The sequence below is a fragment of the Nesoenas mayeri genome (assembly GCF_963082525.1).
Source record: "Nesoenas mayeri genome assembly, chromosome: 1".
In the NCBI taxonomy this organism is placed as follows: domain Eukaryota; kingdom Metazoa; phylum Chordata; class Aves; order Columbiformes; family Columbidae; genus Nesoenas; species Nesoenas mayeri.
Window position 1 is genome coordinate 95,339,448 of NC_137541.1, and position 12,680 is coordinate 95,352,127.

Genomic DNA, 12,680 nt, shown 5'->3' on the forward strand with positions numbered 1-12,680 from the left:
CTAGCTCTGCAAATATACCGCGATGCAAATGCACCACTTCCACCACTCCTAATAGAGCCAGGCAACCAATCTATAACACATATTTATGTGAATATCAAGAAAAATGGAAAACATAATCGCTGCCTACAAGTACCAGTTAGTTTGTAGCTTCTGAATACAGCTAATGTTTAAATATTTCCTTTGATTAAATGGAAGGCATATTCTCAACAGATTTGATGATTCAGTCCAGCTTTTTTATGAAGATCTGTTCTCTCTGACTGTTTGTGTTTGCAACTGCAGTGCTGATTGCAAGAGAACTGTCTCCAAGGCCAAAAACTGAGAGCTTGTTCTAGGACAGTCCAACTTAAACCCTTGGAGCTTTTACTATCATTTTCTTTGGTTTTGAGAATAGTACTAAAAGGCAAATTGACATAAAGATAAATGAAATAAGCTAGCAGCACTGTGAAGCTGCTTTAGCAAGTACTTCCCTGAAAACAAGCTGGCACATTATATTGACAGAGAAGCAAATTGATGTCTCAGATTTCCAGGGTCATGCTCCTCATCTGATTAGAGGATGCTGTCAAGCTTCATCATTGCATAACCTAGAAATAAGGTACAATATTGGTGATGTTATAGGATTGTCTGAAATTCTTCTCAGGACAAATCTCACATTGATGTATGGCAATTTTCTCATTGAAAGTAATTAGCCTGTAGTAATTAAGACTGCTGTCTGTCTTCAACAGGGTTTTCTCTGAGAGTGTAGTTGTATGGGCAACACTTGAAAAGAGATGAAAGGAAAAACCTACTGAGCAACAAAGTGTTATTCTGAGCTTATCACATACAAGACCAGTGCGGTGCCCGAGACCCAGAAAAGTATTCAAGTGTCTGAAGTTAGGTGCTGAGATGTCTAGGTTTTCCACGGGCAGCCCCCAATGAAGGGAATTGGGGAGCTGAGCACCCACCAGCACCCCATCCTGCAGCGGGGCTGAGTCGAGAGCCACCTGCTGCTGAACATTGGGAGGGTGAGCCCCGAGCTCCCTGCTAAGTCTGAGTGGGTAAGACTTGTTGGGGCTCAAGGGTATTACGTTTTCATGTGCAAGCACCTGGACCTTCCCAGGTTTCATTTCAGGTGTTTTTGACCTGTTCTATTTACTTATTTTTTTATTTTTAGCCTAGTCTTAAATCCCTTCTTCTGAAAGGAAAAGAGATTTAGGAGAAGTAGGGTATCCTTATGTAAGTCCTTACAGCTTTAGACCATCACAGGTGTAATTGCACTAGACTTAGACGTGACAGAGGTCATGTTTAAAAGAAGGAAGAAAACCCCTCATTTTCTCTTCTACTACATGTATTGCTGTTCTTACTAGCCCCAAGTCAGTGATCTCTGCAATAATAAACTGAAACAATTTGAGGATACACATACACACTGAAATGAATAGAAGTCAGAATAACTCTCAGAGAAACTTATTTTCACAAAAAGTATTTGTAACGCTGACCTTCAAATCAGTCTCACTGCTGCTAGGACTACACTAGTACCATTCCAGAGACTGCTGCAGACGCAATTCCCAGATATCTTTGTAAATTACCTGTGTAAGTACAGTCCAGCTCAGGCTCACAGTCTGCCTGGAGCAAAACATTACGTGTCATGTGGCGGATTCGCAGCTGGCATGCTATTTCTGTGCAAACACTGGGTTTTGCAGTGTTAAAGAAATGCAGTGAAGCGCCGATTCCCGAGGCAATGAACTGAGCCACCTGAGGTAGCAGAGCAAGATCTGGGTGAGCTTGCTTCTGAATCTGAGTTACTCTGTGGAGGTGCCTCTCCTGTGACCATGACAGAGTATTGTCAATTGGGTGCCACACATTATAGACAAAATGAGGAAAAGACAGTGCCCTGCTCAGCACACGCAGCTGGAGAAAAATCTGGGTTTGAGACAGACTTTCTCATCGTCCCACTCAGTCCCTTTTCTCCTGGTTTTCACAGGGGGGAGGCTCTTTGTGGTTGATGTTTTTGTAGGCTACAAAAAGACACAGAATGCTTTTGTAACCTAAAAAACATGCAACATAACTTTTTTTTTTTTTGGTACAGTATTGTGTGTGGGTGTGCATGTGTATGGAAATAAGTTCCCACTAACCATGGTGAATGCGATAAGAAATGGAGCGCCAAGCTTTTTAAATAGCTTGCCTTCCACTATTGTAAGTAATAATTTTAAAAATAAAAGAGTGTCTATGCCATTCTGTTTAAACATAAGTCAGGAGACTGTTTTTGTAATGTGCATGGAGCTCGGCTACTTTAGGGATAGCAGTTTTTTGTGATGAGCATTTCAGCAGCATTAGCAATCCTCTGCCATGAGGTGGCTTGAGGATCCCATCCCAACCTGTGCGGAGGTGGCTGTGACATGCAGCCAGCCCCTTCAGCTGCCTTTGCATGTCTTGATGAAGGTAGCAGCCCAACAGCAATACCTAGCATGGCTTTCCATGAGAAGGTAGGCAGCACTGGGCTTTTTGAGGGGAGAGCTGTTTGTCCCAGCAGTGGTGGTGCATTGGTTGAAGGTACTGGGTCTTAGCTGGGGCTTGAGTTTCATCTCCTCTAGCTCCCATCAGGCTTACTCAGTTCTCAGGATCTGGGGATCGTAAAATCATAGAATAGTTTGGGTTGGAAGGGACCTAAAAAGGTCATCTGGTCCAACCCCCTTGCCATCCACACGGACATCTTCAACTAGATCAGGTTGCTCAGAGCCCCGTCCAGCCTGGCCTGGAATGTCTCCAGGGATGGGGCATCGACCACCTCTCTGGGAAACCTGGGCCAGTGTTTCACCATCATCAATGTAAAAAAATTCTTCCTCATGTTTAGCCTGAATCTCCACTCTTTTACCCCTTGTCTTATCGCAACACGCCCTGCTAAAAAGTCTCCACAGGGACGTGGAGACAACCCTCTGTTAGCTCTGCATTCTCCTCGTTTCCAAGGAGGGATTGCTAGCTTCCCAGACTGTACGTAGGAGTAATCCATGCAGGGAGGATGGGACCCTCTGTCATTGACAGAGATGCCTGAATTGCTTTTGCAACCTCACATCTGGCTGCTTGAATGAAGAGGAGGAAAGCAGGTGAGCCGATACTGACCTTCCTTCTTATTTGACTTCCAAATACACTGAGTGTGATCAGCTGAGCAAACTTCCAGCTTTAGCACTTGTCAGTACATATGTTTTCATGATAGATGTGTTTACTTATAAAGAAAAATGTATTCTTTGCATGTTGCATTTGATGATATGTTGTCTAGGTCAGAAGTTGATGGGGAAATCTAATAAATTAGTTTCTATATATGTGCAGTATTAAAACCCTTCTGCGTGAATATAGGAACACAACATGCTCTCTAGACATATTTAATAGGCAGCAGTATTCTCTGCAGGGAACAACTTAATAATTCTGATTGTCTTTGATTTGGTAGGCTGTATTTGTTTTATTTTACTAATGTGTTTTACAGATGATACACTGCTGAATTGACTGTTGCACATTCTGTTTCTGCCCCTAGAGGGGAGTATTGTCCGTAGCTCCACTTTTAAATGATATTTTTTTTTTAGTAAGAGCATTGTGGTAAAAAAGTGCTAGCAAATATATTTCATGTTTCCCTAATCTGTATAGAAAATAGCTTTGTGAATGGAAGAGTTGATTCTTTTCCTTTAAAAACTCAAAAGATATTTAGTTTATCTTATGTGAGAAATAAATATTGTAAAAAGCATAAAGCTCCTTTGTTTCTTGAAACAATTGTGAAAAATGAAGACAGTGTTTTAAGCAAACTTTTCAGGCTAAGAGAACCAGCATGTCTCAGTGAGCTGCGTGTTTTTACTCAGTGGGATTTGGCTAGAAAGACAGAAGCTCTGATAAACTTTGCTCTAGGATGCCAGAAAAAAAGCTGAGTCTGCCTTTTATTTGCTAGAACTTGTGTGAAGTAGAGCATACTCAGCAGAGCTAAACCTTTGGACCATAACTGAACTTTTGGCTAGCAGTTCATAGGGAATTTCTGATGATTTTTCTGTCATCTTGAAGACACTGAAAAATCTTTTGGTGTCATCGCAAGGACTAGGATCCTTGGAACCCCACTCTCACTATCATTTTAAAAGGATCTCAAGCTACTTTTACTACTAGTAGGGCTACCAGACATCTGATGTAATTTGGGATTTTAGATATGACATGGTCATATACCTAAAGAGCATACAAACAGATTTTTCCCATGTTTTTATGGCAGCTGGAGGTTTCCCGAGATCCTGGGAGTGTTTACAGTTGAATCTGTGCCAGTAATCTGCAAATGCATGATTTATCAGCTGGAGACTGCAGACGTTTTTTAGTATGGTGTTAAGAACCTGCAAAATTTTTAGTACAGCCCTGAAATACCATTATCTATTGCTTCTGGAAGACATGTAAAATTCAGCAGTGTGTAGGATAGCCATCCACTTGATGGCAGCATAACCACGCTGATTGCTATTCTCTAGCAAATACAGTGGCTTATCTAAGCTGAAAATATTGTTTCTTATATTAGCACTGAGTGTTAAAATTGTATCTGCAAGTGTACACACGTCCTGGGTGCATGTTAGCACAACGTCTGCTCTTACATGAAGCACTTGATTAGCAAGCTAACCATTTTATGTTGTAGAGCTATGGATTATAAAACCAGTTGATTGGAAGACACGGTACAATTTTCAAGACGTCTATTGGGAAAGCTGGGTTTTGTTTGATTAGCTTTTATTAAGGGAAGACTATTCTGTGAAAAATGTATGGGTTCTCAAGCGCTGATTTTGCCAGAAGGCAGCCTTTCCCAGATGCAGGTTCTCTTGCGTGGCCCTGAGCGAGGAGAGACCAGCAAATCTACGCTTTAAAATGAACCCTCACTTTTCAATCAGCCAGCCGTCTAGATGAGAACATTTCTGTTTATTTTGCATACGTTGTTCTTCTATCAAAGGGAAAATATCATTTATGCATCCATTTATATTTACAAAAAGGGATCTGGCAATGCTTTTGGGCATTGCATGTATAAATATTGCAAAACTAATTAGGAACTATCAAACCATACAAATACGCATTTCATTTCCCCATGTTAGACTTGCAGCCTTTCCTTTCATATTCAAGCTTCAAGCTGCCTGAAGCTGGAAGAAAAAAAAAAAAATTTCTTCACATTGGGCTGAAAATGCAGAATGATGAAAAACTGCCGTAGTGGCAAGGACTCTCAGCTGCTTTTCATCAATTCAGGTTTTGACAGAGTGAGAGAAAATAGGGCTGTATGAAGTGAAGGGCCCTTCCCTGAGGACAGCAGCAGGATTCTTGTTTTAACACCAAGCCTATCAGTTCCTGTCTCTCTCCTTTGATTGCATATTGCCCCATTTCTCAAAAGTTGTCCTTCAAGGAACCAAGATTTGTTTTTTTGAAAAATCCATGGCTGGAGTTACCCACAGGGAGAGAAAGGCATCAGAGGAGACTGTGGTGTAATACATTCAAAAGGGGCAATTATGACCTGCCCAAATTTATTCCCTATATAAACTGCATTACAATAGCCTATTCTGCTGGTAATAAAAGTGGCCAGCGCCCCACAGAGGTTTCTATTGCAAAGATGGGAACTCGCTCAGCAAGGGCAGGATTGATTAAAAGACAAAACCCAAATCAGAACCAGCCCATCCTTGGATGAGGGAGATGTTTGCCTGGACTTCGAAGGGTCACGAAAAGTCCAACTTTAGTTTCAGGTCTCCGCTGAGCACAGAGGCAGACCTATCTTTCTTCTGGGGTCAGCTGGTACAATTTCTGCCACATTCCCATGTTCTCCCCCCACTTTATAAGCACAGACTGATCAAGGTATCATTCACTGCTGGAGATGAGCTGACCTGATGTCCCAGGTGTGCATGGAGGGGATAGGTGACCAAACAGAAACTAGAGGGAAGCAGTGCCCTGATGCCCTCCCAAGCAGCCCCAGTAGAACACAGCTATGTTGGTGACTCTGCCCAAATCTGCAGATGGGTTCCAGCTTCTGTAGATGTGCGCTTCAGAAAAACCTCATAGATGCTGAAGAACTCTTATGACTATGCTATCTCTTTTTACTACTGAGGATAGCATTACAGTGAACTCTCTAGTAATTTCACTTAAAATGAAATTAAAATCTTCATCTGCCTAATCGGAAATACTGTCCCCTGAAGTACATTTATGTTTGTGCTGAAACATTAGACTGCCAATGAGCAATCAAAAATACGCTGTGGTGTAGTGCACCAGGCAGGATGGGTGTGATTCACCTCAGCTAATTTTACTCATCTGTAACACTGATGGCTGCAGCTGAGCCTCTTGGCTCAGAGTTGCCTCCAGTGCAGGGAGAGACTTTCTGAAGGATTTAGCTGTCCGCATTGTTTCAGATGTCTACTTTAGTATGAAAGATGCTTGTTTCTCTCCACTCACACTTTAGGAGGTTCCTGGTTTTTTTATAGTGACAGAAAAAGGAGCATAGGGTAACTGCAGTTGATGTCTGTGTTTAATCACATGAGTCCCATCTTACTTATTTCCATGAGTGTTTCCCACCCCGATACTCATGTAGCCTGGAAACTGGTGGTGTGCCAGCCACCTAAAGCTATGGGATGTTCTGGCCAGCAGCTGGTCCTGTAGCTGCATTGTGGAGGACTTGCACAGTTTTCTCTCCATACAACATGAAACCCAAAGTTGTGCAAGTGCAGCACATGTGAATGCACCCAAGTTGGGTTCAGTCCTCTGCTTTTGTCTGGGTATGTGTAAGAGGCACCTTAGGAGGAGCTCAAGAAACCCCAATAAGCTGCAATCCTGCCTTTGCTTGTTTAGATGAAGAGAAGAGCCGTTGTGATGCATGTAACTCAAGCATTTTGGTGATGAGGAAAGGGGTATCTGGGGAGGGATGCCAGAGGCCACCTTAGCTGCTGGTGGGTGCTGTGTACCTGTGGTTAAGTCAGGACTGGAGAATCAGGAAGATGCATCTGAGAGCTTAGGCAAGATTGGGTTTTCCAAGAAATGGGAGTAGAAGGGTTTTAGGTAGAAGGGTTTTAGGGAGCAGGATACTTGGTACTGATAATGGTCAGTCAGGAATATCTGGAAGGTACTGCAGGTTGGGATATAGATATCTGACACAGTAAGAAAGAAAAAGCATGTCTGTGAGGAATAAAGGGATTAGGGAGGAGCTTGGAGAGTGGCTCTAGGCTGCTTCAGAAAATAAGGCAGGAAGGGCCTGCTCTAAGATGCTTCAGAAACATGTGATCAGGTGAATATATTATGGTGAGGTGACAAATTAATCTTGGGTCATTATACCACAGTTAGCCTGTAGGAAATTCTTGGTAATTTGCCCTTCTCTGAAGGCTTCATCAAACCAAAACACCAATACATATAGCTGAGTAAAGTTGTGCAATGGGCACGGGTAGGAATAGTCTTCATTGTTACATTCCAGTCCTATTTGGCTTCTTCAGCCTTCTTACAGGAAAGTGTCTTGGTATGATGGTGCAGACTACTCATTGTTATTTAATGAGTAGTCCACTGGCAGTGCCTGTTTCTAGTCTTTTGTCTACTCTATTCTGTAGAAGTCTTAAGACATAGCCTTTGGAGATCTCAGTTACTTTCTAAAAGAGCTCGTTATGTTAGTGTATGTTATATTGACTTATTCAGTTTCCTACTGTTAAATAAAAATTTCCTGAAACCACATACACAAATTTATATCATAAAGTCATGTTCATATAATTAAAAAAATTTCAAACTGTTTTTTCTATCTGTTTGCTCTAAATGATGAAGCAAATCTTTTTCCAACAGGATCTAGCTAAAATCCTGAGGTTGTATCAATTATATGCACTATATCCAGTATAAAAGCTTAGGAAGAATTTCTGCAAGCAAGGTTGGCTTTCCTTTTGCATACTCCTGTCAGGAATTTGGGACAGGAAACTTTGGGACCAAAAGGGATGATAAAATCCTGCATTATTCTGATGGTTCAGTCAGACTTCGTAAGGTTGTCTGATTGCTCCACAGTCATCTCTTCAGTGGCAAATGCACTCAGCTGTCCTGTCCATGTAAAAAAATGCTATGTTTTGACTTACAGATTCATCTAAAAGATAAGGAGAATTAGCAAAACCTCCTTAGTCAAAATAATCAATACCTACTGTGTTCTTAATTGTTATTATAATGTTATTTTAACTGTTATTTAATAACTGTTATAACTGTTATTTTAACGTTAGCTGTGCATCTTAAAAACACCAGTTACACAAATTGATTTCAGCATCAATTAAACTCAAAACCCTATCTCTAGGTTTGCTCAGTCCGGTTGTAGAATATGGTAGAATATATACCTCACTCATTCTACCTGCTTTTCTGTCTCTTTTGAAGGCGTCACCGAGCTGACCTGAGGTGTAAGCACAGCTTTGTCCATCCCTGTTTGCATGTAAAGGCGAAGGGATTCATGCATTGCGGGAAATAGTGGCCCACTGATCCTGATAGGAACAGGGAGCTCCTATCTGCCCCCATAACTGCATCTTCATCCTGGAGAAATCTGAATGGAGAGAAGGAGCCAAGTGCACTGTTGAGTATGGTTTAGCACAGGGATGTTCAGGTGTCACTAGCAGATCCATTTGGCCCTTTCTTCTCTCAGGTTGCACTATTGCGAACAGGTGCTTATGATGTAGCAGATGCCAGTGCTGGTGGTAGTACAAATAGAAAACAGATGGTAAATTGAGGCCTGCTAAATGACTGTTTATGGTGTGAAACAGTTGAGGGATCAGAGGGCTCTTTCCCTGGAGCAGAAAACACCCACAGCCTGCCCTTTTACCTGGCACTTCACGTCTGTATTGATCAGGACCGCGTAGCATTTTAGGGGAAAGGCAAAAAATCCAGATAATAATGTCCTGCTTGGGTGGCTAAACAACCTCTTCCCTGTATCAATCAAGGTATAAATAAGCATGTGCATGTGTTTCCCTGTGAAAGAGCAGATTGTCAAATCGCTTGATGCATGCCCTTCTCACACAGAGGCATGGAAGAGCATTGAAATTACACAAAAAGCACAAGAGGTGACCTGGGAGGTAGACAAAAAAATTGTGAGGTGAATAAGAAGAGTCTGGGGTTAAATGTGAGATGCTGAAAGGAAACTGTAGTGAGATGTTTTGGAGCTCGAGATCGTTCATCTGGACTGCTGGAAATAACCAAGGATTTCAGTGCTGTATTTAGGGTTGCCAGATCACAACCCCTCCTACCTACACTCCCATGTCTGTGCGTCCCAATGTAGATGTAAGAGAGCCCAAATGACCTGGCACTGCCAATTTAGTCCCCCCTGGTGCCTATTACTTTCTAAATCCAGCTAATTTATTTTCTCTTTAGAAAATTCTGCATGCAGTTTTGTGCCTGTCCATACAAATATAAAGATTGTGTGAACTGGGAGGAAGAAATAGGATGGCTGTGCAGGCAGGTAGCTCTCATCTAAGGGGCAATATGTGCCATACTGACAGGCAGGAGGAACAAAAAGCCCATTTGGCTGGTCACAAAACCTGCACTGATCAAATTGTCTAACGGGTGGTATCAGAATTGGAGGATGGGTGCACTGTGCCATGTCCATCACCGTCCTTAGCCTTCACCATCTAAGGTGCCTGTGAAAGCTTTCTGTGCTCCCTTCTTCCTGGTATCCTTGAGTTTTTTTTCTACTGAAAGCAAAGGTTGGATGATCCCCGTGTGATCAGGAGACACTGGGCATTGCCTTCACTGGCTGGTTCTGCCAGTAGCTGGGATTAGCATCTCTGGAGAGCCAAAGAGAAGCCCATAGTTCAGTCTCACACAGCACTGCAAGAACACTTGTAGTTATTGCAGTTACCACATAGTTGAATGTGCCACCAAAGGGCCATGCTGGTGAGAAGATCATAGTCTAAATGTGTAGCATGTGCAGACTTGAGGAAATGTGGGCATGGCATAGTGAAGTGTGGGCTGTTTGAGATGTTGTTTCCCATTTTACGTGCATCAACAACTGCATCAGCTTCTCATCATTGCTAGTTCTAGTTAGGTTTTTGGGGTTTGGAGAGGTTTTTAAGTGAAACTATCAAATAGATGAGGGCAATATTGTGCTATAGCGTTCAGAGATGCATAGTCATGTTGGTCTAAAGTTTCTTTAGGACAGTAAGGTTTGTAGGCAGAGAACCTAAAGAAGGAGTTGAGTGCCAAAAAGCTTGGTTTTTTTATTGTACCAGTTAGTCCTATAAGAGATAAAACAACTTCTAGCAGTTTTACCTGACTCATGGACTTCATTAGGCACCTTGCATGGCAAGGATGTATAAACATAAACTCATATTCCATATTAAGGAAATACTGTAGAATGAAAGGTATTACCTCTACTATAAACTTCTACTGGGAGCTGGAAATGTGATTCTTTCTATAACCCCCCAAATCTCTATCAAAGATCAGATAATTTAATAATCATATCAGTTATTTCATTGCCTTTCTCAGTTCTTCCTGTGTCTAGAGGGTGAACATCCACCCCTGCCACCATCTAAGAGTGTGCTTTGGGTATGCCGAGGTATTCCACATGCAGGGAGGTCATTCCTATAGTGGTGCAGCTTTTGAGATCAATTCTGTCCACCTCAGATTATCTCAGGATAACCTACTCATCAGCACAGTTAATCTAGGCAACTAAAGTCTTGTTTTCTCACTTCAACATAAGCTATGCTAAGGGTTTGGTTTCCTTAAAATGGGAGTTTTGCTGTCAAGTACACCATGCATCTGAATCAAGTATTCACAGCTCACAAAAACATCAGTAACTGGAGCTCTTAGTCTTCCATACCCCCTTCCCTGTGGCATTTTCAAAGTACATTTCAGTGTCATATAAAGATAACACATCTCTGCATCACAGGAAAGTTGGGAAGAAGTAGTATTCTTGGCAGAGTGGTTATGAAGGAAAAATGGGCTAAGACAGAAATTTCTGCAGAGCACCTCACCCCAGCTCCTAGCTTTAATTTCTGTTCTGTGTTCACTTTGTGTGGTAGATTCCAAGGAAACGAGTGTACAACCAGCATTGTAAATAAGAAGCAGTGAACTGCCTTCACATCCCATGCAGAGGTGCAGAACAAGGCCTTGAATCCGTATTTTGGCCTCACCCAGGTTGCTGATAGCATGACCGAGTGTGTGTCCACATCCTAACACTTCTATGCTGTGTTAGGTAACCACCATCCATAGGTTTTGTTAGGACTGTATGGCAAGTGCTTCAGAACCAAGATCTTTACACATACATGAATATATATGTGTGTGTGTGCATATGCTCATATACTTAAGGAACACAGGGATGCATCAGTTCCATGGGCTACACGCTTGCTGTGCTGGGGCTTGAAACAAGTCTTGCTTTAAAACCCTTTGAAAGGACTAACAATTTGGTTATAAAAGTACTCCCAAGACATCACGGTGGGAGAATGAGATGAGTAGTTGCATCCTGACTCAGGGCTAAATAAGTAATTTCACAAGCTTAATGATGTGTTCAGAGTTTCAAAAAAAACCAAAACCAAAACAACCCAAACCAGCAACTCTATGTTACTCTTGTCTGCATGAGTGTGTTAGAGTGTATACTGGAGAAGCCACAAGGGCTCAGATTGTTCTGTTGAAGTCCTGATGGAGCAGGTGCCAAGGGAAGCTCCTTCTGGAGTTGGCTTCTGAGAAGGGTCTAATCCGGACCTGAAGCGTTCCTTTGCAGGGAGCCATGCAGCCTCTCTGGGTGGGGTATGGTCTGGGTAAGGCTGGATCCGCTTAATTCTTCTTTGGCATGTTGGGGAAATATTGAGATAAGTTTGAGATGAGTTTCAAGCAAACATTTTGCCTTTTTTTTTAAAGGAAAATGGTGACGGCAGGCCTTGTGCTGGGAAGGGCACTTTGGCTCTTCAGTGCCCTCTCAGGCCTGAGCTCCGCAGTGGGTGCTGGTTGCCAGCACAGGGAGGGCCAAAGCATGGCGTTAAAATGTTCCCTACAATCAAAGGCAAGGGCAGTGCACGGAAATAAACAACTAAGAAGACAGAGCTTGTTTGTGGATTAGGGCAAACGGGCAGAAGAGCTTCATATCTCTCTGGCCCCAGTACCTCAGAACCAACAGAACTTTCCTTCTGTCCCTTTCATCAGTAACTCTTCTTATTCAACGCTTGCCTTGAGTTAACTTGCCCTAAAAGCCACTGGTGACTCTGCCTTCCTGCTCCTCTCTCCTTCTGAAGCTCTCTGTTTTAATTTGTTTGCATACTAAAGCTAACAGCTGACAAGAAAAAGCAAGTTTCTGCAGGTGTCTGTCAGCTCCCTGGGCAAGTGACTGCCCTCACCTTCTGCCTGGCAGCCAGTGTTTTCTGCACGTCCAGGGTAGCAGAGAGATGATAGCTTTGCTTTAGCTCTTTTCCCCACGAGTAGGAACAGATGCTCTTTGCATTGAGGGAAATCATGGGAACAGCAGGGAGGTCCCTGCAGCACCCTAAAACAGGCTCTTATGGGACAGAGTGCCCTCTGCTCTCCTTAAAGCACACTTGCTGCAGATGTCTGGCTCCCAAACATCTGCATTTTTCCTCACCACATCCTCAACTTTAACACCTTCTACCCCTGGCTGTTAAAAAGCAACAGCCTCTTGAAAGCATCATCTTACTTAATTCTCCAGTGGAAATGGTTGAAGGTGACTTTCTGGAACAAAGACAACTTGCTACTTGAATGATTGTGCTTTTCTTAGGTGGGTTTTC

General features: G+C 42.6%; 2 protein-coding genes across 2 annotated transcripts in view; one reads left to right on the forward strand and one right to left on the reverse strand.

Moving 5' to 3' along the window:
* Positions 1-12,680, reverse strand: part of GABRB3 (gamma-aminobutyric acid type A receptor subunit beta3) — a gene marked incomplete at both ends in the record, with an annotated part of 196,096 nt that overhangs the window by 158,437 nt on the left and 24,979 nt on the right. The gene's annotated exons all lie outside the window — the stretch shown is intronic.
* Positions 1-12,680, forward strand: part of GABRA5 (gamma-aminobutyric acid type A receptor subunit alpha5) — a gene marked incomplete at both ends in the record, with an annotated part of 55,805 nt that overhangs the window by 11,140 nt on the left and 31,985 nt on the right. The window lies entirely within an intron of this gene.